This window comes from Brachypodium distachyon, chromosome 3, assembly GCF_000005505.3.
Source record: "Brachypodium distachyon strain Bd21 chromosome 3, Brachypodium_distachyon_v3.0, whole genome shotgun sequence".
NCBI lineage: Eukaryota > Viridiplantae > Streptophyta > Magnoliopsida > Poales > Poaceae > Brachypodium > Brachypodium distachyon.
The window spans coordinates 22,948,963-22,975,308 of NC_016133.3; the positions used below are offsets into that span (position 1 = coordinate 22,948,963).

Consider the following 26,346-nt stretch of genomic DNA (forward strand, 5'->3'; position numbering starts at 1 on the left):
TTAGTATTAATATAAATGAAATATGCTACATGTGGGCATATTGTCACACGGTGCTAGCATCAACACAAATGAATTGTACTACACGTGAGCATATTCTCACACGGCGTTAGTATTAATAAAACCGAAACATGCTACACGTGGTCATATGGTCACATGATGTTGGCGTTAATATGATTGCAACAGAAATATAAAACCATATAAATATGTTGACTAATTTTTTTAGTCGCACGTTCATTTAAGGCTAGAAAACTAGTCTTACATGCTACAAGATGTTTCATATAAATTAAAATTGAACCATTTAGTTACTATGCTACTCATATATCAGCATAGATGAATTTTAGCCATATGTTAGCATAAATAAAAATCAAGGCTTCTTCCAGCACGCCGACATCGACGACAACGAGGAGGACTTTTATTTTTATAGTTTTAGTATATTCATGTGTTGCAATGTTATATAATGGTTATGTTGGAATTTCTTAATCAGGGGTTTTCTCTTCGGAGATGTAATTAACATAATTTTTATTTATTTTTACGCTTTTACTCATTTTATTTATACTATCTGTCTCTATGACGTGGACACGTATTCCCCGCACCATTTTCCTGTCATCAGATGCATGATAGAGTTGCGGACATTACAAAGACTATAGAAACATATGACGATGGTGTGGTCCATCCGTGGCAGCGCCCCGACGCATGGCAGATCCACGGATGCCATGGTATCTATTTCTCTTTCTTTTTATTTTTTAACCGTCCGCGACGATGACACGATGCGGATAGAACTGTGGATCTCACAAATTTGTAGACGGCAATGGTGGTCCATCCGTGGCTGCGACACGGCACCAGGTAGAGCCACGGATGCCATAGTCTCTTTCTCTTTTATTTTTGTTAACCGTCCGCGACGACGACACGGCGCCGGGTAGAGCCGCGGACCTCAACAATTTTATATACGGCCATGGTGGTCCATCCGTGGCTGTGACACTGCGCTAGGTAGAGCCACAGATGTCATACTATCTCTTTTTCTCTTTTTTTGTTAACCGTCCGCGACGACGACACGGCGCCGGGTAGAGCCGCAGACCTCAAGATTTATATACGGCGATGGTGGTCCATCCGTGGCTGCGACACGGCGCCAGGTAGAGCCACAGATGTCACAAAAACATCTTCCCGGTATCAAATGATTATCCGCGACGACGACACGACGCCGGGTAGAGCCGCAGACATCATGAATATGTAGAACGTATGGCAAGGGTGGTCTATCCATGGCTGCGACACGGCTCTAGGTAGAACCACGGATGCCACAAAAATGTAGAAACACCTGTAATTAAAGAGAAAAAGAACATAGTAATAATCGTCGCATGCTAACTTCATGCGATTTACTCACCATGTGGTTACGCCATCGACGACCCTCGTGGAAGCCTCCGGATGAATCGATCTTGTAGTGGAGTGGATCAAAGATGATATGCGGTGATTGTGTTTGCCAAGGGTGAACGATGATCTGCTTGGCCGGAGGGGAGATAATCTGGTTGTGTGTGCGTGTGATTGTATATCACTGATCGAGAGCAGAACCTGGCCGCCCTCTCGCTCTGATTGACCTGACGTGGTCTTGCCTTGATGCTGCCCCTATGAGTTCTTTCTGGCGGCCGCCGCCGTCCTCCTGGCCTCCTGGGCGATCAACATATATACTGCTCTTTTGTAGCTCCCCTTGCCGAACGTGCAGGCCATCAGGATAAGCATGACGGCCAACGGCTGAAAACGTTTATCTAAATTTCAGGAGCTGTTCGGTTTCAGTAGGCATAGCTTGACGTACGTGATTTGAACTGCCCTATCAATCCCTATCAATCCGTGAACATCTATAAATATGCTGTCACCCTCTGCTAAACAAACTTGATGCGTGTAGTAACTGATATGTGGGCCCATGCATGCATGGCCGATCAGCATTGGCAGCCAAATTTATTATCTTGGTAATTAAAGCAAATGATCACACGTACTTGTATTACTGCAGCCTGAGCACATCGGATTTTTTATATGAGACATCCCATCTATTCGTGTTGCAGTGCCATGATCCTTAACGAGTATCTCTTTGAAACAAATATATCTAGGTGAAGGACAATGCGGGAGCAGCTTGGGGTGTGGGAGATTCTTGCAGAAGACGTCGCCGAACACTGCTCAGGGCGTCGCATCGAGCGTTGTCAGGCCGCGCATCACGTGCCCAAGAGTTAGCACAACTTCTAAATGTTAACTACTGCCTCATATGGAGTTTTACCATACACTTTGTCAAATTGCAATCCTTTCCGGGCATAATTTCCATCATCTTCAGAACATTCAACCTAGAAAAATGTCCAAGCAATATGTGCTACTGTCAATATCACGTATGATACCTATAGAATCATATCTTGCCGAACTATCAAATGGAGAACCTATGCAATAGAAATTCCTCTGAATTGGATAACAAATATGTGGTCTGCTGATCATCGGGTGAGAATTGCCTTAAAAATTGATTGCTGCCGACAATTTTATCATCCATTGCTGACCGCATTTGACCCCATGGCAGAATTGGCACAATTGTTTTTATTGTTCCAGTGTATATATTCAAATGCCAGATCAAATTAGTTCTCACTTTTTATCGTTCATATTAATTATTCACCCTGGAAAACATCTCATCGACAGAGAGTGAAGTAGATTCCTGTTTGACATCATAATCATGGCAAACTTAAGCATCAGTACACTCCCAAAGAAATACTGCAGAAACAAAAACCTCATATTTGGTCCCGTCGAAACTCACTGAACGTCATCACTTTGATGAGCAACAGAACTGTGCAAAACCAACCAATAAAACCTACTTCCTCCGTTCCATAATTCTTGTCGAAATATTACATGTATCTAGACGCTTTTTAGGAACAGATACGTTCATATTTGAGCAAATCTGAGACAAAAATTATGGAACGGAGGGAGAATACTGATCTATGGATGCAAAACATCCCACTGTAGTGTGGAATTTAGAAAGGGGTGGAAAATTGATCACACGTCACCACAGCACAAGGGCCATTTATTGCAATATTTTTCAAGGAAAAAGCTTATTTGAACGAAAACCTAAAGAATATATATTACTCACTCCAATCCTAAATTGGTGTCGAAATATTACATGTATCTAAACGTTTTTTAAGAATAGATACATTCATATTTGGGCAAATTTGAGTCAAGAATTTAGGATCAGAGGGAGTAGATTAAAACCGTAAGAATTGTGCAACATGCAGTGTACGTATGTAGCCTAAAATGGAGGAGTTGCGAGTCACAAAATTCCCATCCAAATTCAGAGATTAGCAATAAGGACTCACTAATTAAGGAGATTACATAAAATAAGATACAAGAGAGGAAAGGAGGAAGAGAATCAACCTAGTAGAAGTTGTAGTCTCGTGGACGCAAACCAACTACATCAGGCTGGCCGGCCGTGGACAATGCCCTCTGCAATTCGGGTGCAGAACCTGCATGGCGGGGAACAAAGAAGGGGAAGGGATCAGCTCACCTACTTGCATCGCCGGAGGTTGGGAGGACAGGCACGGCAGCGGAGGTGGGAAGAAGAGGCGGCCGACGAACCATAGAATGCTAGCCCAGAGTCTCACACACGCTCTTTTTGCACGGTGGACTCTCTCGGGACCTGGCTACACACACAGCTCGCACGAGATAGAGGTTTTTCAAGCACCCTATACTTTGGGTGCCTTCCAATTAATTTCTTCTGGAGTTAGGTTGCTTCACAACGCAACTCCACTCCTTTTACAAAATGCTATCGATGCAATAAATGGGTAGGACATGCTTCACAGTGCATTGTCCCTTTCACACCTATCAGCTACACATTGTTGACTTTTGTCACTCCCTCCCCATGCCTCCTCACTGCTCACACATACAGCAAGGCCAGAGGATGGCCAAGTCCACCCGACGCTGTGCTTACACAAATATGCAGCAGCTCAGGATTAACAAAGTTTATCTTGCCTACACAATTAGCAATGGTACATCTCAAAGACAAAATTACCATGCTATCATTCACCCCCTTAATCTTGTACTCACTTCTGGATTGCCTTGAGGCCGATCTTCTCCCTCGTCTCCAAGAACTCGATGCGCCCAAGTGACTTCGTCAATATGTCTGCAAGTTGCTCATCAATCTTGACATGCTCTACCTTGATCTTCCCATCTTCCACACAATCTCTGATGAAGTGGTATCGCGTGTCTATGTGTTTGCTTCTATCATGGTGGACAGGGTTCTTACAAAGAGATATTGCATATTGGTTTTTCACCTTGATCACTACCTCCTTTGGTTCATGAAAATTCAGTTGAGCTAGCAGTCTGCTCAACCAAATTCCCTGACAAGCTGCCGTGGTTGTTGCAATGTACTCAGCTTCACAAGAGGATAAAGTCACGACTTTTTGCTTCTGAGATAACCAGGTTACATGGCTTGATCCCAAGAAAAACACTACACCCGTTGTGCTCTTTCGATCATCAATGTCACCTGCAAGATCACTATCGTTGTAGCCCATCAAACTTGAATGTTCATCATTCTTTCTTGCATAGAAACAGCCCAAATTCATTGTCCCTTTCACATATCTCAGTATTTGTTTCACAGCTGCCATGTGAGCTTCAGAGGGGCTCTCCATGAACCTGCTCACGATGCCCACTGAGTATGCAAGGTCAGGACGAGTGTTGACAAGATATCTTAGACTCCCAACTATGCTTCTGTAATGGGTTACATCCACCTTTGGTTCATCTCCAGATTTTGTCAATTTTTGTTTTTGGCTCCATTGGAACCTGACAAGCATTGCAATCCTCCATCCCAGTCTTTTGCAAAATCTTCAATGCATAACCTTTTTGACAGAGTGAAATGCCTTCACTATTCTGGACTACCTCAATGCCCAGATAATAAGAGAGTAAACCCAAGTCACTCATCTTAAAAAGTCCTGCATCTGGCTCTTGAACTTGTTGATCTCAAGTATGCTGGACCCAATAATTACCAAATCATCAACATACACCCCCACAATGAGCCGAGCAGTTTCAGTACTTCTCAAGTACACTCCATGCTCTAATGGACACCTGATAAAAACCCAAGTTCATCAGACTAGCATCCAATTTTGCATTCCATGCCCTTGGTGCCTGTTTTAGTCCATAAAAAGCTTTGTTCAATTTCAAAACTCTATGTTCTTCTCCTTTTGTTTCATATCCTGGTGGTTGCTGCACAAATACATCCTCCAGGAGTTCACCATTTAGGAAGGCAGATTTCACGTCCATATGATGCATTTCCCATCCTTCCTGTGCTGCTCGAGCTGCTAGCAGTCTCACAGTCTCAAGTCTTGCCCAAGGGGCAAATACCTCATCATAATCCACCCCCTTACGCTGCACATAGACTTTTGCTACCAGCCTAGCCTTGTGCTTCACAATCTTACCACTTGGATCTTTTTTCAATTTAAAGACCCACTTCAGACCAATTGGTTTCTGCCCAGCTGGCAAGTCCACCATGTTCCATGTGTCATTTTCAAGTATTGACTTTTAACTCTTCTTCCATTGCATGTTTCCAGCTTGAGTTTTGCTTGGCTTCACTGACTGAACTTGGTTCATTTGTCCCAATGAAGTATAATTCTTCGTCTTCTAGATTACAAGGTGGCACTATGTCCATGAGCTCTTGGATATTTCTATACCCCTGTGGCCCAACTTCAGAAGCAGAACCTTGATCCTCATGTTTCTCATCATCAACAACTGCCATTTGAGGTGTAGCAGGAGTTGATGGTGCAGCAGGAGCTTCTTCGATGGTTGGCTCAAATTCTGAATTCTCATTTGTTGTTGCCTTTTTCGATGTTGATGGCTCTGACTGAATTGTATCATCATGTTCAGTTCTGGAGCACACAACTGCAGGGTATGTGACCGTGAAAATGTCCTCTGCTCTCTCATTTTCTTTCTCTAGCACCTTGCTCCAATCCCACCCTTTCTCTTCATCAAACACCACATCCCTTGACACGATAACATTCTTTGTTGCAGGGTCATACAGTCTGTAGGCCTTGGTGTTTGTTTCATATCCTAGCATTACAGTGCGTGTAGCTCTGTCAGCTAGCTTGGACAAGTTTGGTTTTGTGACTTTAGCATATGCCACACAACCAAAAATGCGCAAGTGTTCAATGTTGGGTTTCCTCTTGAACCATGCTTCATAAGGAGTCTTATTTTCAACACTTTTAGTTGGTGATCTGTTCAAGATGTATACTGCAGTCGACACAGCCTCTCCCCAAAGTGTCCCTGGCATATTTTTGCTTTTCAACAAGCTTCTTGCCATACCAACAACAGTCTGGTTTCTCCTCTCAACAACACCATTTTGCTGTGGTGTATATGGGGCTGTGAGATAACGTTTCATACCATTTCCTTCATAGTATGCAGCAAACTGCCTAGAGGTGAATTCTCCTCCTCTATCAGTTCTAAGAGCTTGCACTTTTCTTTGTGCTTCCACTTCAGCTCTCCTGAACACCTTTCTCATTGCATCAAAAGCTTCATCTTTTGTTTTCAGCAAGACTACCCACATGAACCTACCGTGGTCATCCACTACAAGCATAAAGTATCTCTTGCCTGCAGGTGTTGGAGGTGATATTGGTCCACATAGATCACTATGCACCAGGTCAAGTAGACCCTCTGCCTTGAAAGTAGCAGACAAGGGAAATGAAACCCTCCGTTGCTTACCAATCTGGCATCCTTCACATATTTGTTCTACATGATTTATTTGAGGCAGTCCTCTCACCATTTCTTCATTTGCAAGTTTCTTTAATGACTTGAAGTTTAGATGACCGTATCTATCATGCCACAACCAAGCATCTTCCCCATGTTTTGCCAGCAAACATATTGGTCTTGTCAAACTCAAATCAATGAGGTACAGCCTATTCTTTGCTTGAAGCACCTTGGCCAATAAAACCCTCTTCTTGTCATATATCCACATGTAAAAATCTTCAATGACTACCTTGCAGCCATTTTCTGCCAACTGGCCTCAACTGATTATGTTGCTTTTCAAGGATGGTATGAGATACACATTGGAAAGTGCTCGATGTTCTCCATTTAGACACTGAAACAATATTGTGCCCCTACCAGTAATAGCAACTGTGGATCCATCACCAACTTTACCTTTCCCTTCACTGTTTCATCAATTTCAGTGAATTTCTCTGTACACCCTGTCATGTGGTTACTTGCACCAGTGTCTAAATACCACACTTGATCACCACATTTTTTCATGCTAAGAGGTTTTACCTTTTCTTCATTTAGGTAAACTTCACATGTAGTCTCTTCAGCAACTTGTGTCAGCTCACAAATCTGCATCATCAGCAAAGCTGGTTCTTGATCATCACCATGCTTCTCTGCTATAAAGGCTTTTTCTTTCTTTGGCTTTTTACAGTCCTTTTTGAAATGGCCTTTTCTCCCACAATTGTGGCACTTGACTTTTCGAATGTCAAATTTCCATTCACCTTTCGGTTCATACCTCTGACTATCATTGCCAGGTTTGTACCCTGTCTTACCAGATTTAGTACCACTGCTGCTGCTAGAACCACTGCCCCTGCTTTCTTCTTTCCTGCAAGTGTTTCCCACTGTGCTCTTGACAGCATCAAATGGTCCCCTTCCTTTGGGTCACCAAATCTAGATCGAACTCTATCCTCGTGTGCCTTATATCTGCCTACCAAATCCTCAACTAACAAAGTATTGAGGGGCACACATTGTTCTATCGAAGTGACAATTTGCATAAATCGTGCAGGTGCTGCAGCTAAGAACTTCTGTACAGCTTGAAGTTCAGAAACATGCTCACCGAGGGATCGGAGTCCATTTACCAGGGTGTTCATCCTTAAAGCAAATGCGTCGACGGCTTCATCATCGTCCATCCTCAGTTCTTCAAATTCCCGCCGCATTGTCTGCAGGCTGGCATCACGCACCCTCTCATGGCCGACGTTTGCCACCCTGATGGCATCCCACGCCGCCTTCGTCGAGTCCCAGCCAGCGAGTGATGCCATGATCGAGTCCGGCACCGCCGAGTAGATCCCGAGAACGGCTTCACGGTCCATCTCATAGTCGACATCGGTGCGCTCAATCGCCTCCCAGACGCACGCGGCCTGCAGGGCAACACGCATCTTTATCGCCCAGATCGCGTAGTTCGTCCGGGTCAACTGCGGCCAAGTAACGTTTGGCCGCGGTCGTTGTTGCGCCTGCGCGACGGTCGCTACGGGGAGTTCGGTCATGACTCCGCCCCCCTTTGCAGCTTTCCCCGCCTCCAGCTTCAGCTTCTCCGCCGCCTTGGCCAACTGCTCCTCCTTCTCCGCCGCATCTGCCGCTTCTTTTGTGTCGTGGTGATGTCATGGCAAATGCCATAGGATGGCTTAACTTGGGGCCGATGGACGATGGTGGATCCGGAGGAGGGAGGACGTGAAGAAGAACACGCACAAAACACGCAAGAACACGCGGATCTACCCAGGTTCGGAGCCCTCTTGTAGAGGTAAAACTGCTACTCCTGCCTTGTTGTATTAGCCGGGATAATGGTGCTCCTTGAGCTGTATTCTTGAGGGAGAAGAAGAAGAAGGGGGAAAACCCTAGAATGCTCTCGTCCCTCCCTCTCTACTGAGGGGTAAGGTTCTATTTATAGACGTCACATGGTACACTGCCATGTGGGCCGAGTCTAACGTCACCATCGTTGGGCTCCACAGGGCATGCGGCTTGGTTCCCTCCAGGCAGTGCCACAGGGGACAAGACAGCTTTACTTTTCCTGCCAGCCGGCAGTGGGTATAGCTATCCTCTGCCGGCTTCCGTCATTGATTCCCTTCCGCTGCTTCTTTTGCGTGGTCACCTGACACCGGCGCACAGGCGCTGACCGTTTTTCCTGAAGTGATGATGGCGCTACTTCACTTTGCACCGCGTGGTCAAGATAAGACCCTTGAGGGATCTCGGCTATGCCGAGATTCCCGTGCTCATCTTTATCCTACAAACTTACGAAGCAAGATAGCTGTGCCGGCATACACCGGGCATGCCAGCTTAGCGTTAGTTGCACTTGGAGATGCCGGCATGCTTATCTATGCCGGCCTTGCCTTCGTTATCACGGCTAGAGCTGCGTCGTTATGACCCTACCCGGGGTCATCTCCCCAACATTTTGCGAGTTTCTTCGCCGCCTCCAGATCTACTAGTTTCGGTGGCATCAACCTTCTCCCCCCTCCTACACCAGCCAAGCTCTGAGGCCAAATGTTAGCCCCAGAGTCTCACACACGCTCTCTTTGCACGAGAGACTCTCTCGGGACCTGACTACACAAACACAGCTCGCCGGAGCAACCTGGATCTCACCGGAGTAGAAGCAGGGGAACAAGAACACGCACGCACACACGAGACAGAGGTTTTTTGAGCACCATATGCTTTGGGTGCCTTCCAATTAATTTCTTCTGGAGTTAGGTTGCTTCACAAGGCAACTCTCTCACAGGATTAACAAAACTGCTATCGATGCAGTAAATGGGTAGGACATGTTTCACAGTGCATTGTCCCTTTCAGACCTATCAGCTACACATTGATGACTTTTGTCACTCCCTCCCCATGCCTCCTCACTGCTCACACATGCAGCAAGGCCAGAGGATGGCCAAGTCCACCCGGCGCTGTGCTTACACAAATATGCAGCAGCACAGGATTAACAAAGTTTATCTTACAAACACAATTAGCAATGATACATCTCAAACACAAGATTACCATGCTATCATGAAATCGAGTCTAGAGACGGCGGCGAAGGAGTTCAGAACGGAGGCGACGACACGTACCTCAGCGGCAGAGGTCAGCAGGAGGACAACCGCGAGCTAGCACGATGGCAGGAGGAGAGCTTCAGGGGCGGAGAGGATGACGGGGAGCACCGCACCAACCGCCTGGACGGCCGGCACAAACCACCGCGGACATGCCAGACAAAACGAACACCGCTCAGATCCACCACAAACACAGACACAACACGCGCCAAATTCGCCGCCGCCACAGCTCGCCCCTGCGGGCACCGGATTATATAGCCGCAAATACCGCCTCCGGTAGGCATGAGCGAAACATCGGGACGGACCAACCGACAAAAGGACGAAGAATCGAGAGGAATTGAGACAAAGAAGCAAAATCGAACTGGAAAATAAGAATGGAGAAGAGTGTGGAAGAAAGAGGATAAGAACGGGCGATGGGAGCATTTCCATTGGGGCATCGGGCCACAACAATGATCCACGCACTGACAATGGGCTAGAGGCAACCGCACCTGTCTGGAAAAAAGAAGAAGCGAGCAAGCTGTGATCCTCCGTGGCGCGTGGAGAAGGCGAAGAATCCATCAGCTTTAGGATTTGAGTATTATAGGTAGGCTCATTATTTATCCACCTGTGTGTATCAAAAGCTCATTTGTTAGCAAGAGGCTGCTAGCGATATAAGTGCATGCATACCAACCGTCTCGTGTCCCTTCCTATTCTTCTGTTGTTGCTTCCTATTCTTGGTGCCTTCCGTTTGTAATCACTCTTTAAGGCTGAGTGGACATTAACTAAGGCTGAGTGGATATTAACTTGTAAGGCCACACTAGGGGCTGTTCCTAGCTATAAATCAACACGTAATCGCCACCGAGATCAAGGTGAGCGTTCCACCAAACAAATATGTATCAGAGCCTTCCCCTTCTATTTCCGTCTAGTAATCAACCAAGCCCATCCATGGCGACCTCCCCAGCCATCATCAGCATCAATCATCAAGTCTCTGAGAAATTAATTCGTGAAAATTTTCTCTTATGGCGTGCCCAAGTTCTTCCAAGACTCAAGGGCGCCCAGCTCTTCGGGTTCCTTGATGGTACCACGACGGCGCCGGCAAGGACCACAACCGTCGAGTCTCAGGTCATGGCGAATCCAGCGTTTGCTCTATGGGAAGCGCAAGATCAAGAGATACTTGGCTATCTGCTGAACTCCTTGTCCAAGGAAGTCCTCATCCAAGTGGCGGTGCTGACAAGCTCCAAGGCTGTGTGGGATGCAATCGGGAGCATGTTCACCTCAACGTCATGCTCGTGGATTAACAACCTTCGCATTGCCCTCGCCAACGGCAGGAAGGAGAACAAGACAGTGGCAGCCTACTTTGCGGAGATGAAGTTGTACGCAGAAGAGCTCGCCACGGCTGGTAAGCCACTTGCAAAAGATGAACTCATCTCCTATATTCTAGCAGGGCTCGACAAGAACTACAATCCTCTTGTGTCGGCTCTGGATGCACGCACAGAGGAGGTCACTCTCGATGAACTGTTCGCGCAAATGTTGAACTTCGACCAGCGCACTGAACTTCTCGGTGGATCAACCATGGTGGCTTCACGTCCTCCACAAACTACTCCGCGTCACGTGGTCGTGGACGCGGACGTGGAGGTCCACCTCGAGGTCGTGGCAATGGAGGCCATGGCTGAAACCGTGGTGGTCGAACCCCGTTCTACAACAACAACAGGGGGGCATCGCCATCTCGCAACAGCTCACACGGTGGTGGTGGACAAGGCTCAGATCGAGCCAAAATCGCCTGCCAAATTTGTGGCAAACCCGGTCATAGTGCACGGGACTGCTGGTACCGCGCTAATGAGGATGAACAAGAAGAGCACTTCGCCAATGTCACCTCCTATGGAGTCGACACAAATTGGGTCATGGACAGCGGAGCCACCAATCATGTCTCCAGCGAGCTTGAGAAGCTGACCATCCGCGACAAGTACCGTGGGCAGGAACAAATCCACACCGCAAGCGGTGCAGGTATGAAAATTAATCATATTGTCATTCGGTTATTAAAACCCCCAATCACAAAATTATATTAAGCAATATTCTTCATGTTCCTGAAGCCTCTAAAAATCTCCTCTCCGTTAATCGTCCTACCATTGATAATCATGCTTATGTTGAATTTTGGCCAGCATTCTTTTTGATTAAGGATCAGGTTACGAGGAGGGTAATTTACCGAGGCAGGTGTAGAGGAGGTCTCTACCCTTTGATTCCACATGATAAAACTCCCAATAAACAAGCTTTTGGAGTCACCAAAGTCGCTTCCTCAAGGTGGCATAGTCGTCTTGGTCATCCATCTTTTTCAGTCGTTGAATGAGTCCTTAAGAATAACAAGCTTTCTTTTCATGGAAAGCCAGAATCAGTGTGTGATTCTTGCCAACGGGCAAAAAGTCACCAACTTCCTTATTTGATTTCAACAAGTGTTTCCACTTCACCTCTTGAACTTGTGTTTACGGATGTCTGGGGGCCAGCTCCCGTGTCAGTTGATCGACACAAATATTATGTGAGCTTTATTGACGATTTCAGCAAGTTCACATGGATTTATCTCATCAAGAAGAAATCTGATGTCTTCAATGTTTTTCATAATTTCCAAGCACTCGTTGAACGCAAATTTGGGAGAAAAATTCTTACCCGCCAATCTGACTGGGGAGGCGAATATGAATAGTTAAATTCATCTTTTAGAAAATTGGCATCTCTCATCATGTGTCATGCCCCCATGCCCATCAACAAAATGGTTCTGCGGAACGAAAACATCGTCATATCGTAGAAGTAGGGCTAGCACTTCTTCCTAATGCCTCTATGCCATTAAAATTCTGGGATGAAGCTTTTTTGACTGCCACACATCTCATAAATATGTTGCCCTCAAAAGTCATTGATTTTCATACACCTTTTGAACGCCTCTTTAATAAAACTCCTGATTACACCGCACTTCATGTGTTTGGATGTGCATGTTGGCCACACCTCAGGCCCTACAATGCTCGCAAGCTATCCTTTCGATCTAAACCATGTGTGTTTATTGGATATAGTGCCATGCACAAGGGAGTAAAATGCCTAGATGTTCAAACAGGTCGTTTCTATATTTCCAGAGATGTAGTATTCGATGAAACAATCTTTCCATTTCAACATCTTCATCCAAATGCAGGAGCTCAACTTTGCAAAGAAATTTTGCTTCTTCCTGAGCAATTGCATCCTTTTGACCATGGGGAGGATAATAACCATTTTGATCATTTGGTTAATTCTCATACTACTAATCCTGTACCCAGTGGTGAATTTGCTGCAGAAAATGCAGGAGAAAACGGTGCAAATTTTGGTCAAAATCACGACCTAGAACCTCCCCTGATCGACGTATATGCGCCTGAAGAAAACGACGCGCATGGGGAAGATTCCGAGGAAGATCTGGCGGGCCCAAGCACGCCGGTCCAGACAAATTCTCCTGGCACGGCAGAATCTCGAGGGCGCACTGGCCGGCGCATGCCAATCGCGAGCAGTCAAACGGCCACGAGCCGTGGATCCCAGACGTCCTCGTACGCGCGCGCGGGCGATCCTGGCTTGTCTCTGAGTGGGCGGACAGAATCTGGGTTGACAGAATCGACCTCGAGCAGCGAGGCATCAAGTGCCTCCGGATCTTCTGGAACGAGCAACGCTGCAGTTCCGCCTTTGCAGCACCGCCCTATGCCTGTGCAACACCGTCCTGTTACAAGACTTCTGCGAGGTATTGTACAACCAAGAAAATTGTACAAAGGTATGATACGATATGCTATGCTATCATCTACGGGTGAACCAGAAAATATTGAGGATGCACTTCAGGATAAAAAATGGAAGGAAGCCATGAACGAGGAGTATATGGCCTTGATGAAAAACAAAACGTGGCATTTGGTTCCACAAGAAGAAGGTAAAAACATCATAGATTGCAAGTGGGTCTATAGGATCAAGAAAAAGGCTGATGGATCCATAGACCGTTACAAAGCAAGACTCGTGGCAAAAGGCTTCAAACAGAGATACCGTATAGACTACGAGGACACTTTTAGTCCAGTTGTTAAAGCTGCTACTATTCACCTTGTTTTGGCTATTCTTGTTTCCAGGAGATGGAGTCTTCAACAGCTAGACGTACAGAACGCGTTTCTTCATGGTGTTCTAGAAGAGGATGTGTACATGAGAGAAACCCCAGGTTTTGAAGACAGGAAAATACCATTCCATGTTTGCAAACTTGATAAAGCTTTGTATGGACTCAAGCAAGCCCCCAGAGCATGGTACTCTCGGTTAAGTTTAAAATTGCAAGAACTTGGTTTTGTGCCCTCTAAGGCTGGTACATCCTTGTTCATCTATCACAAGTCTGGTCTTACAATGTTCATGCTTATATATGTTGATGACATAATCGTTACAAGTTCATCTGATGAAGCAATTACAGCATTGCTAAAGGATCTAGGTGCAAACTTTGCCCTTAAGGACTTAGGTGACCTACATTATTTTCTCGGCATTGAGGTGAAGAAAACAAGGAATGGTCTTATCTTGACTCAAGAGAAATATGCAACTGATCTTGTGACTAAAGTAGGAATGCAAGCATGTAAAGCTACACCTACACCTCTCTCTAACACTGAAAAATTATCTGCTTTGGATGGTGACCCATTGGGACAAGAACACAGCACAAGGTACAGAAGTATTGTTGGTGTACTTCAGTATTTGACACTTACTAGATCAGACATTGCTTTTTCAGTAAATAAAGTATGTCAATTTCTTCATGCACCTACAACAGTACATTGGACTGCAGCTAAGAGAATACTTAGATACGTTAAGGATACTGCTAGTCTTGGTCTCACATTCATGAGACCTTCCTCCACCTTGGTGAGTGCCTTTTCAGATGCAGATTGGGAAGGATGTCTTGATGACAGGAGGTCTACAGGTGGATTTGCTGTCTTTCTTGGACCAAACTTGATATCATGGTGTGCAAAGAAACAAGCAACTGTATCAATATCAAGCACAGAAGCCGAATATAAAGCTTTGGCAAATGCTACTGCAGAAATAATATGGGTTCAATCATTGCTTGCAAAACTTGGAGTTAAACGGGAACAATCTCCTTGTCTTTGGTGTGATAATTTGGGTGCTACTTATCTATCAGCTAATCCTGTATTTCATGCCAGAACAAAGCATATTGAAATCGACTTCCACTTCGTAAGAGAGAGAGTTGCAAACAAACAGCTGAGTATCAGATTCATACATTCAAAAGATCAAATTGCAGATGGCTTTACAAAAGCACTTCCAGTCAAGAACTTGCAAGAATTCAGGCGTAATCTCAACTTGAGCAAGTTGTGATTAAGGGAGGGTGTTAGCGATATAAGTGCATGCATACCAACTGTCTCGTGTCCCTTCCTATTCTTCTGTTGTTGCTTCCTATTCTTAGTGCCTTCCGTTTGTAATCACTCTTTAAGGCTGAGTGGATATTAACTTGTAAGGCCATGCTAGGGGCTGTTCCTAGCTATAAATCAACACGTAATCGCCACTGAGATCAAGGTGAGCGTTCCACCAAACAAATAGAGGCTAAAAGTTCGAGTAAATAACATGTGTTCTTGTTAATATTTGCAGACTGATGATGTAGTGCAGTTGTCAAAGGAGATTAAGGAGAAAATGAAGGAAGTTGATCCCTTCGGTAATGTCACCTCATACATATTTTGCATAATTGTCAAATATTCCTATTCACCATGGTTCGACCATCTTGTAAAGCGACAAACTTACAATTTGTATTACTAAAAGCGACAAAGTTATTACTAATCTCATTTGGTCTAAAGTAAGAGCCGATTGGAATTGTAGAACTCCTTGTAGTTTTCCATACTATGAAAAGAACAGTCCTTTTACAGTGCCCGTGTTGTTTACCGAATACACTATGATTTGCCAGTTCAACTTCTTTCATGAGGTAGCTCTCTTCTCAAAAAGATTGCAATCCGGCAACTTTGGGAAATCATTTATTCTATTATGGTTTTATTGGATTTTGCTAGATCTGTGCTGCCTGTGTGTGTACATTCATCTGGCGGGAAGGTTTAGGTCATTAGGTTTCCTACCACGCGTCCAGCCACAAGACTTAGCATTGTCTTTCCATTTGAAATTTCTACATGACTTAAGAAACCTTGCATGATGTACTACTTTCTGCGTGTGTTGTAGATGGAAGAATTGACTATTTTTAAGATAAATGGGTTCCAGTTTTGCCTTGACTCAGTCCTTTGGAAAATTATTTACATGGCAGACAATATTCATCTACTTCCATCTTGAATACGAAAAAGATAATTTTCTTCTGTGATACCTCAATACATCAAAAGAATACGCGCCATCACGTGTGCAAGTCTGGAGCTTGCTTTTCGGTTTCATGTGATATTCAAGGGTCCATGTTTGCACTGGATGCATCAAGATCTTGTGCCTTAGCTTATTTTACAGTCTATTATACAGGGATAAGTCATCTCACAAGGTAAGGTTGCATGCTACAAATCAAGGATTTCTACTATTCTGTTGCATATGAGATAAAATAGTTACATTTTGAAATAGATATTTATCGACATGGAAGCTTTTCTTGAAAAGCAAATCTCTTGTGTTGATACACCAAGCCAGTAAATATTTTGTGCTTTTTCTGGCAGCAAATAGCGCTCATCCAACTCAAGTGAGAAGGAATGTCTGTATGCGTAGAGCTAACACTGTATTTTCTCCAAAAAAACTATGATGGTTTGTTCCAGCTGCAGGGTTGGCATGTGAATGTATATTTGTAATTCTGTTAGATCACTTTATGTTAAGTTTGATTTGAAGTGACATTAGAGGTTTTTAAAAGGACAAGTCTGTAGTGCGTGAACCTGAAGTTGAGGGGCAAGTTGCATGGCATGAAGGGTGATGTTGGAAAAGAAGACCTGGTCCAAAACTTCATCACACTTTTATACTATGTTATTTTTCATCCTGTTGCAACACTTAATTCCCATTTGCGTCGGTCGTCGTACGTCAATTTCAGGGAAATTACATCGATTGCCACCACTAAGTCGCGCTCCTCACCCGAAACGACCAACCTCACCCGAACCGAAAGGCTTGTCTAGCTCTGTCTTCTCCACCGCAGACAAACTCCATCTTCACGTCACACAAGAGTTTCTTTGCGCCCCCGCCGACCGGAGCTTCCCACCGTCCGTCCCCCATGGCGCTCCGCCTGCCCGCGCGTCGACGGCCACGTCGATATACCCTGCAGGTGAGCTCTCCCTCCCCCCACCCATGGCGCTCTCTAGCTCCCTGATCTGCATCCAAGCCTAGCAACGGCGGAACCCTAAGAAACCTCTCTCGATCTCGCGGCCGCGCCGCAGCCGTACCATCCACCAGAAGGTCCACTTCTCCCTCTCCATGTGATCCGACGAAAAGCAGGAGAAGCCGAATAAGATTCCCTCCCGATCCCTTCCTCCCATTGCGTCCTCAATCCGATTTGATTGTCTGGTCCGTGCGTGACATGTTGGATCCTAGGGTTCGTGGATTTCGGTGTTCGTTTCGTTGTAGATTCTGGTCAACTCTCTTGGTAATTTATGTCGTCATTTTTTTCTTGTTCCATAGCAAGCACCACTATGGTTGTAGAAGTCAAATTTTTCTGTGACTGTGTGGCGTGTTCCTTCGTAGGCTCTTGTGCAAAATATACATATTGCTGTATTTTCTATGCTACAATCGACAACAGAAGTCGGCCTGGACGCCCGGGCCGAGCTTTTGGGCTCGGGCTCCGACAGGCTCGCTCTCGGCCCGACTGATTGTAAAGCCCGAGCCGAGAAGCAGAAGTGGGCTCGTTTTTTTGTCGGGCCGAGCCCGGCTCGGCTCGGGCTGCTCCGAGAAGCTCGAAAATTCCAGCCCAGTTTGCCCCATCCCGGATTCCCGGCCCGTGAATGGCCCAGTTCAGACTCCGCGTTAGGTTTTCCCAAGAAGAGACCCGAGTACCCATCTACCCGACATCTGTGTCGTCGTTCCTCTCCTCGTTCCCCTCGCCCTCCTCTGCCCGAACTTGCGCCGCGGCCGCGCATCGAGCTCGGAGCCTCCTCGCACATCCAGCTCCGCGCCTCCGCCGCGCCCCGCACGGCCGCAAATCCGCGCCCCCGCGCTCGTGTCGTGAACTCGTGATGGAGATTGAAGAGGTGCTGTAGACGCTGCCGTAGCCTGGAGATTGCAGATCACGCTGAAGACCTACTGTAGCCTGGATATTGAAGTATGGCTGTGAACTAATCTGTGGCCGTATGGTTGTTGTAGCCTGCAGGTCAGCCTGTGATCTATGAAGATTTTTGTTGCATGCATCCATATGCTGTGTATGTATGGCCTGTTGAAGTGTATTCGCAAGTTTTTCATCTTCTACTGTGATTTGTGCTTTTGAAATGGTCAAATTCTTTCAACAATATGAAAAATTGCATGTTCCGACGCACTGTGTTGCTGGGCTCGTCGAGCTCGCGAGCTCGGCCCGAGGTTCGTCAAGGCCCGAGCCGAGCCTCATGTTCAGGCTTGAAATCAGTTTCGGGCCGAGCCGAGCTCGGCTCGGCTGGTGTCGAGGCCGAAACAGAAGTGACGGAGAGCTATCCAGAATCATCAGTATCTACAAAGTACAAAAGCGCCATTCAAATAACCTGGAAAGTGGTATCAGATCCTATCACTGTAAATAATCTTGGCTCATTTTTAGATCGCACACAGATGCTATACAATTGAGCTGTTGCACAATACTCCCTCCAATCATAAATTCTTATCGTTTGAACTAAGACCACGACAAGAATTTAGGAACGGAGGGAGCATCTCTGAGAAAAATAGGTAAAACAAATATGAGCAGGTTATGATATTGAAGTACAAAAAAAAAACACCATGTTATAGCGGAGGACGTAAAAATCCTGCTCTTTTTGTAGAAGCCTACAAGGTCACATGTTCATATTAAAATGAGGAGAGATAACATAGCGAGGTTACAAGTGTTATCGATATTAAAATGAGGAGAGATAGCAAAACGAGAGATACTGCTTATGTCATGGGTCTCAAGATTGCACATACGTTTCTAGCTTTAGAAATCTGATCTTTTATCTAAAAAGGTTGCTTGCATCTCTTGCTTAAGGATAGACAAACCAGCAAAAAAAATATATTTGGATGCTAATTTATTTTCATATTGACAGAGCAGCCTTTCTACCCTTTTGTCCACTACCAGCTCTTCTCTTTGCTAATTTGGTGGGGTCTACTTCAGGTTGTTGTTTGAGGTTACACTCACTAGCAAGATTTATTGTTGCTACTTCCTCCATTCTAAAATACACCTCATATTAAGATGTGCACTTAGACCAAGGCATCTCTCGTTTCTAGTGTCTGACCACTCATATTGGGTTAATAATAAATAGATGTGAGTAGTTATTGGCCGGGTGCGGATACCAAGAGAAAAATGAGGTGTATTGTGGGACAAATGAAAAAAATCTATACACGTTGTATTGTGAAATGGAGAAAGTACTTTGCAAGGTCCTGCCGTTTTGTCCTGCTACCCAACACCTCTTTGGTAAGTGGTGTGTGTTATCATACTAGGCTTTGCAGTTACTACATCTGAGTAGTTATGGTCAATATTGGTTAGGCTTTGTGTTGCAAGAAAAATCTGATTTAATTCAAACTCTTCTGCCACAAATTACAAATTCCTGATTTCATTTCAGATGGGGCATGCTTGGCATTCTTTACCAACATAGGTAACTATCATGCAATCTATTGATTCTCACATGTGTTCATTAACCCAAAGATGACATGGATAATAGAATAAAGAGTTTTAAATACATGTATGCCTCCTTCACTGTAGGATGAGATCCTTGGTTTTCTGTTATCAATAGCTCCACTTGATAAGAACTGTTCTTAGTTGACTGGTTGTGTTCCTCTAACACTAATCATATACATTTACCTGCTGACTTAATTTTATTGATTTGTTTCATTTGCACTTTTACAGCTTTGTATAGCAGTAGGCCATCATGTATCTATAATATTGGTAATCTCAATTTGTCAAGGTGAGATGGACTTTACTTTTTCTGCTTAGGATACCATCGTTGCCTCCCACATAGAAATAAATACATTAATAATTTGAAAAAAGAAGCCCATAACTACATGCTTTCTTCTGGAGTCTCGATAAGAAGCACAATTTTGAAGGGCCCAAATATATGTGTTCAATTCTCTTTTGCTTGCACTACCTGTTCTCCACATATATTTGTTGGTTCTGATATATCGGATGCTTGTGAGACAAATCAAGACAAGGAATGTCGGAGATGATGTTGGATCCGGTAAGCTCCATCCCTTGCAAAGTTACACGCTCCAATAATCCTCGGTACACGAGCATGCAAATCTCAAGATGCTTTGCCCATGGAGATAAAGTTCTACTTATTTCAAATGTTGCTTTGCACGAGGATAACTTATCTGAATTTGCTGTTGTTTGACACTGTTCTACTTTGCATGCAGACTCTGAAAACGAATTCAACATGAAGATTAATTGTTGTAACACCTTCTTTAGATGTTGCCGTGATGATGTAGGAGAACATCAAACATCACTATCCAGCTTAGTCATGTGTTATTTTCCTGGATTGTGGCCGGATTATGTATTGTTTTGGATTCACATGTGTATATAGTAATTATGTTCTTTTAGTTTTCGGTTATCCACTTCTCTTGGACTTTATTGGTTTCTTTTTCTATCCTTGTCTGGAAGAGATGCTAAGGTGAGGAGAGGAGGGGTTTATTTCCTGGTTAAGTTTTCGGGCCTGACTAAACTGGCGAACCTTCGCCAACATCCAAATTGGTGGACGAATTCCGATGGTCCTGAAATGAGTTGCTGTTTCATACTTTTCGATGGTGCCCAGTGAGTGACTATAGACATCCATTGGCCGAGTGCGCCGCCCGACGCCGCACCCTCGCACGCCACCGCCCGCCGCCAGCCGCTCCTGCTTGCTTGCCGCCGCCTCGCACGCCGCCGGAAGTCGCTGCTCGCGCCGCCGCCTCCTCGCCCGCTGCCACCCGCTGCTCGCTGCGCCGCCTCCAGCCCTCAACGCTACCGCCCGCTGCTGCTGCCTGCGAGCGCCGACCTCCGTTGCTGCTCGCCGGAGGGAGAAGGGAAAGAGAAGAGAGGAGGAAGAAGGGAGGGAGGCACAGGAGGGCGCGCGCCGGCCTCCGCTGCTGCAGTCCGGCGCCGCCACGCGACTGCTGGCTCCGGGTCGCTGCTGCTCCGCCCCGCCTGCTCCACTGGCCCCAGCTCACCGTTGCTGCCCGCCGCTGGTCGCTGCTCGCGTGCGTGGAGAGGGCGCTCAGGTCGCAGGCAGAGAGAGAGAGAGAAAAGCATCCATGGCGGTCTGCTTCTGTACTCACGCGCAGGAGATAAAGACAGGTAGGGGAGGAAGTTGCGTGGATTGCAGAGGAGAGAGAGGAGAAAAAAAAAAAGAAGAGAAAGTGAACATAGACAGTCAGATCTGGGGGGCTCGATCTCGCCACATCATCGATATGTGGCGGGTCACCTAGATCGTTGCCGTTGCAAACTGTCTTTTTCGGAGGCCAGACTGTCGGCAAAGATGATTTCGTCGTTACCTCTGGGGAGGACAATTTTTTTTTGCATGTACACGTTTGATAAGATGTATCTTGTTTTAATTTTTGTGTATTGATTTGGATTTTTATACTAGGCTTATACAAACATAACATGGCACCATGCAAAAAATTGTAAATGTTTGGTAAAGTTTAGTATCATTTCATTTTTTTCCTATTAAACGGCTCTAGTAAATGATACGACGTAAGTGATTATTTTTTCATGTAAGGTGTTGATTTTAATTCACATTACTCACTTTTAAAGCTAATTGAAACCACATTAAAAAACACAACTCAAAAACTAGACAAATTATTTCGAAACTTGGTCCGGGACTTGAATTTGGAAATTCATTTTCCAGTCAAATGAATAGCACCCAGTGGAACCAGCTCCAACTCATGTCGCTTTCAGCGTACATATTGAACCTCAAATGGTAGTATCTTTGATGCGTTTGCTTAACCTGAAGACACTGGACCTGAAGCACCCTAATACAAGCGAGTACTGAAAAATTGAAAAATTGAAAAATATTGTATTTCCCCGTTTCATGATTATGCTCTTTAGTGTAATGACGTGCTTCGATTGTGTCGAAAATGTATTTATGGAAACATTACATTGATACAAAACGAGTACAGGATCCTGTTCCGATTCTTAACTTTCAATATAGCATTCATGACCTGCATCCAACTATCCGAGTAATGACCATCGTTCGCTGGCTCGCTGATATGCATTCGCTCACATATACTAATTGTTCATTTTCTTATTTGTTCACTCCATCTCGACAACAACTATCCAAAATTTTAGAAGCAAGTACAAGACTGACCAGTACCAGCAATGAGTAGTTTTAGAAAAAAAATGCACATAGATAGTGACGCGCAGCGAAGCGTGGTATCCCATCTAGTTGCTGTTGATACTTATATAATGCCTCTGCAATTGTTTTCTGTTTGCTCCTGATTGTTGTCCTTGACTAGATGAGCTCTGGTAATCCGTTATAAAATACTCAAAAGAGTACCCCCAACTTTGACATGAAGAAGCTCAGACTTATATCTGTTATTTGACTGGCAAGCATGTTAAGTTTCTTGGCTTTGTAGCATAATAACTGCAAATTACTACTAATAACACATGGGTGAAGTAGTATTAGGAGTGGTCCATTTTACTGTGACATAAAAGTATCATCTACCTATATCAGTGTAATGTGTAATGTATTCTGATTTGAGGTTAGGGATAAGTCATCGGCTAATATATACTCCAGACCATGCCAAAAGAAGTGTAGGTTCAGTCCATTGATTATTTTCAGTAATAACAAATTACAACAATCCACCTCTTTGGAGTGCAGATTTCTATTTGATAGTACACATAACCTAAATGTGGGGTCCCATGTAGTGGAGCATTTCAGTTTTTTTTTGACCGAGTGGTGTTATATATATTTCAGAAATAATGTTTTGTTGTCTTCTGAGAGAGTAAAGCATAGAGATAAAATGTTCGAAATGAACTTAAAAAAAATGTTTAGTGGACATTAAAGCAGATCAAAGAAAGCAAAAGGTTGTTTCATGCATATGTTTCAAATATATAATTTATTTTGTTCTTCTTCCGCTAGTGTAGAAAAATGAGAGAGTATTGGCCACCAGACTTTTCTCACCGGAGAAGCAAACAATTAACGATATAAATTTTAGACGCGCCAGGTAGGGGTCGAACCTACGGCCTTCTGCTTAGGAAACAGACGCTCTATCCACTGAGCTACAGGCGCTCAACCTTGTTCAGTTAACTGAGGTGGATTGTTGTAATTTGTTGTTACTGAAAATAATCAATGGACTGAACCTACAGGCGCTCAACCTTGTTCGAGTTTTTTTACGTAGATTCCGCGGAGGCAAACGCTCCCCGGTGCAGGGCGGAGCCAAGGAAAATTGGATCCCGTCCGCGTTCCCACGCGATGTATGCAAAAACAAAAGGCCAATTCCCAACTCGATCTCCTTTCCCTCCTCGTCTCGCTCCCCTCTCTGACCTTTCTTTCCGGCGTCACCGCAATGGCCCTCGACCAGCCCCGGCCCCATCCCCGACTGAATTGAGGTCTTCGAGGCCGCCGCCCCCATTCCCATGGCGCCGCCGTCTACCGCCCAAATCATCCTTCCCCCGCGCCACGATTTTGTGCCGCCGGGAGGTCGAGGAGCACCGCCGCCTCCCGGCCTCCTCGCGGACTTCCAGGTGCGTCGTCGTCCGCTCAGGCCCGCCGCCGCCGCTCGGTTTCGCGTGTGTGGCTGCTGCTCGCATCCGCCGTCATCGCTCGCGATGTCGGCCCTCCACCGCCCCATCACGCGCCCTCCGTATCCCTAGCCGCGAGCCCTTCACAGCCCCAGCTCCAAACGCGCGCCCTCTGCAGCAGCCCAGGCGCGTCCTCCACCGTGCGCATCAGCCCAAGCGGACCTCCGCAGCCGCCACGCAACCTCAAGCGGGACCTGCGCAACCGCTCTCAATCGCCCTATGGATGGGACTAGAAGGCGGGTGCCGCCCACGACTACGGCAGCGCCGTCCCCGACTCCCCTGACGCCACTGAGCCGCGGGCCGCCGCTCGATTCCGCGGCCGCCCACCACCGGCGCCACCAGCCGCTAGCTTCCGACCGCGCCCCGCCGCCGCCGTCGTTGTCCGCCTCGAGCCCTCTGTTCTGCAACTCCAGCATCCGCGCCTGGCCGCCACTCACTGCCAAATCCGGCCGCGCCCGACCCGGCTTCGGTCCAGTAACAGGCAACAGAGGTATCAGGTATGAGTATGATTTCGTGTCCCTCCTGTGATTTTTAATGCAATGTTCCGATTTTCATGTGATTATTTGGTTACAGTGATATGTCAGAATGTCATAGAGATTAGAGAATAAAATTGAAGAATGAGATGAGATGAGAAACTTTTTTGTTAGGTCCTGCCAGACGCAGTGCTTTGGCACCCAATAGCTAGGCATGCTTTTGTGAAGAAACAATGCGGTGACAACTTTCTGCTGCATTGTGTGCAAAGATCTGTTTTTGGTGTAACACATGTTTTTTCTCTTCTTGAAGGAGGTAGTCGCACAATGATCTCCTGACGGAACTAAAAATCTTACTCGCAAAATGAAAACTCTGGTGAGCTCTGATTTGTCGCTACCTTGGTTTCTTGTTTCACTGTGTGTTGTCTTTCCAGACTGCTCTTGACAGTAGCTGTTCTTCTTTGATTTGCTGAAGAGCTGCAGATGTTTGCTCTTGATAGTAGCTGTTCTTCTTTGATTTGCTGAAGAGCTGCAGATGTTTGTATAAGATTTCATTCATGGTCACCCAATTCATGTATGCATGTACTAATGGTCTCCATGCCCATTCCTATAATTGTGTTATGCTTTCTCACTCTCTATGCAAGTCCCATTAGAATTTACTTGCAATTGTTCTTGATCTTTAGCAAATAGGAAGGTACACCTGATCTTTCTTAGTTTTGCACCACTTGTGGTAAACATGTTTTTTTAATTATTAAACATGAATTTGATATACTGCTCTGTTGAGGTAGAAAGTGATACCAACTCCACTTTCATATGTTCTAATGTTGAAAGTTATGTAGGGTGGCAAGCATCAGTGCCACACGTGATCCTTTTAACACGGCTAACTGGGTCATGGATTTTACAAAAACTGAAGATATAATTTTCTTATCATTTAATTTGTGTTATGATATGAAGAGTAAAATTTCTTCATCCGAAACTGCCATGACAATACTTGCATAGAAACCATTCCTGATCCCATTCTTGCTAATAAGCTTTGGTTTTGGACTGATCATTTTCTCTTATTTTTCTTTCAGATTGCAAGTAATTCGTCCGCATGCTTAAATTTTTGAGACCAGAAGGCGAGAAAATATGCAATGTAGAACATTTAGCGTATGTAGTAGTATAATAACATGATAACTGATGGATTGGACCCAACTATGATCCCACTACGAGAGTGCTGTTCTTTAGTCTCCCTGGTCTTTTGGACTAAAGTGACACAGTATTCCCAGTTTAGCGGTTTAAGTGTGCGTTTTTCGAGTTCGTGGACTAAAATGTTTTTTTTGCGAGTTCATGGACTGGTGGTGTATTTTACTCTTTTCTCAAGGTCTTCGGATTTTGTGTTGGATGGTCAGTTCATTATGTGGAAAGAGGCCTTCTGGGTTTCTTCCATCCAGATTGTGTGAATCAATCATTTAGGGAATTGAACTGTTGAGAAGTTAATTGTGCTACACAACGACACTTTTGTGACTGTTAAAGTAGCATCAAGGATCCTTAGCATGTTCCTTCTCTGGCTGATCATTACCCTCCTTCTCTGAGACACCTAATGGTGTTATTCATGACCATCTAGAATAGAATGCATATATCTAATTGCTCAATGCTTTTGTTCAAGAAAAAGTCTGGGAGAGGAAGTAAATGAGACTATTATTAATACTCATTGTTCCATTCATTTGATTGAATGTTAAATTATGCTGTGTCATTTCTATACGTGAATTTTATATATATAATAATAAAAACAGTAAGGTTTGGTAAGTTACTTCAGAATATTTACGATCGATGGCCCTCTCCCTCTCCCCCTTGGCCCTCCTCAGTCGAAACCAAAAAACTGCAAAAGCGATCCTTCCTTCCTCCCTCACCCGCAGCTCTAGGGTTTCCCTCCCTTTGCCACTGTGTACAGACATGTAATTCATCGTTGGATCTTCTGTGCAGTTTTGGGGTGGCCAAAGTATCAAATACACAAGTTTATGTACAAATAATCGCTGGTCTTGAAAAGAATCATGCATGTTGAAGACCACCCGGGCCCTGCTGGCCCCCTGCCTCCGACAAGCGAGCCTCCTCCTGCACAAGCTGCCGGGGGCGAGGGTGGGTGGGGAGGATTTGGGCATATAAGATCATTTTTTTTTATCGTGCAATAAATATACTTCCTCCGTCCCGAATTGACGGATGGAGTATAATACAACGATCTATCATTACTCAGTATATCACTGATATCAAAATTATAACAAGAAACCTATTCAACTCTATAGTCGCGTTCAAAAAAAAAATG

General features: G+C 45.1%; 2 long non-coding RNA genes and 2 other non-coding genes across 4 annotated transcripts; 3 read left to right on the plus strand and 1 right to left on the minus strand.

The window, feature by feature from the left end:
* The first annotated feature begins 11,150 nt into the window (after positions 1 to 11,150).
* LOC112272083 lies at positions 11,151 to 11,289 on the plus strand. Its single transcript, XR_002965782.1, has one exon. It is a non-coding gene; the product is annotated as a small nucleolar RNA Z247 (small nucleolar RNA).
* Positions 11,290 to 18,331: 7,042 nt separating this feature from the next.
* On the plus strand, positions 18,332 to 21,503 carry LOC112271965. The gene is made up of 2 exons (XR_002965560.1): positions 18,332 to 20,038; positions 20,214 to 21,503. It is a non-coding gene; the product is annotated as an uncharacterized LOC112271965 (long non-coding RNA).
* Positions 21,504 to 22,989: 1,486 nt separating this feature from the next.
* TRNAR-CCU lies at positions 22,990 to 23,062 on the minus strand. The gene has a single exon. It is a non-coding gene; the product is annotated as a tRNA-Arg (tRNA).
* A 144-nt stretch (positions 23,063 to 23,206) lies between these two features.
* On the plus strand, positions 23,207 to 25,731 carry LOC104583627. The gene is made up of 3 exons (XR_731491.3): positions 23,207 to 24,071; positions 24,358 to 24,420; positions 25,118 to 25,731. It is a non-coding gene; the product is annotated as an uncharacterized LOC104583627 (long non-coding RNA).
* The last annotated feature ends 615 nt before the right edge of the window (positions 25,732 to 26,346 follow it).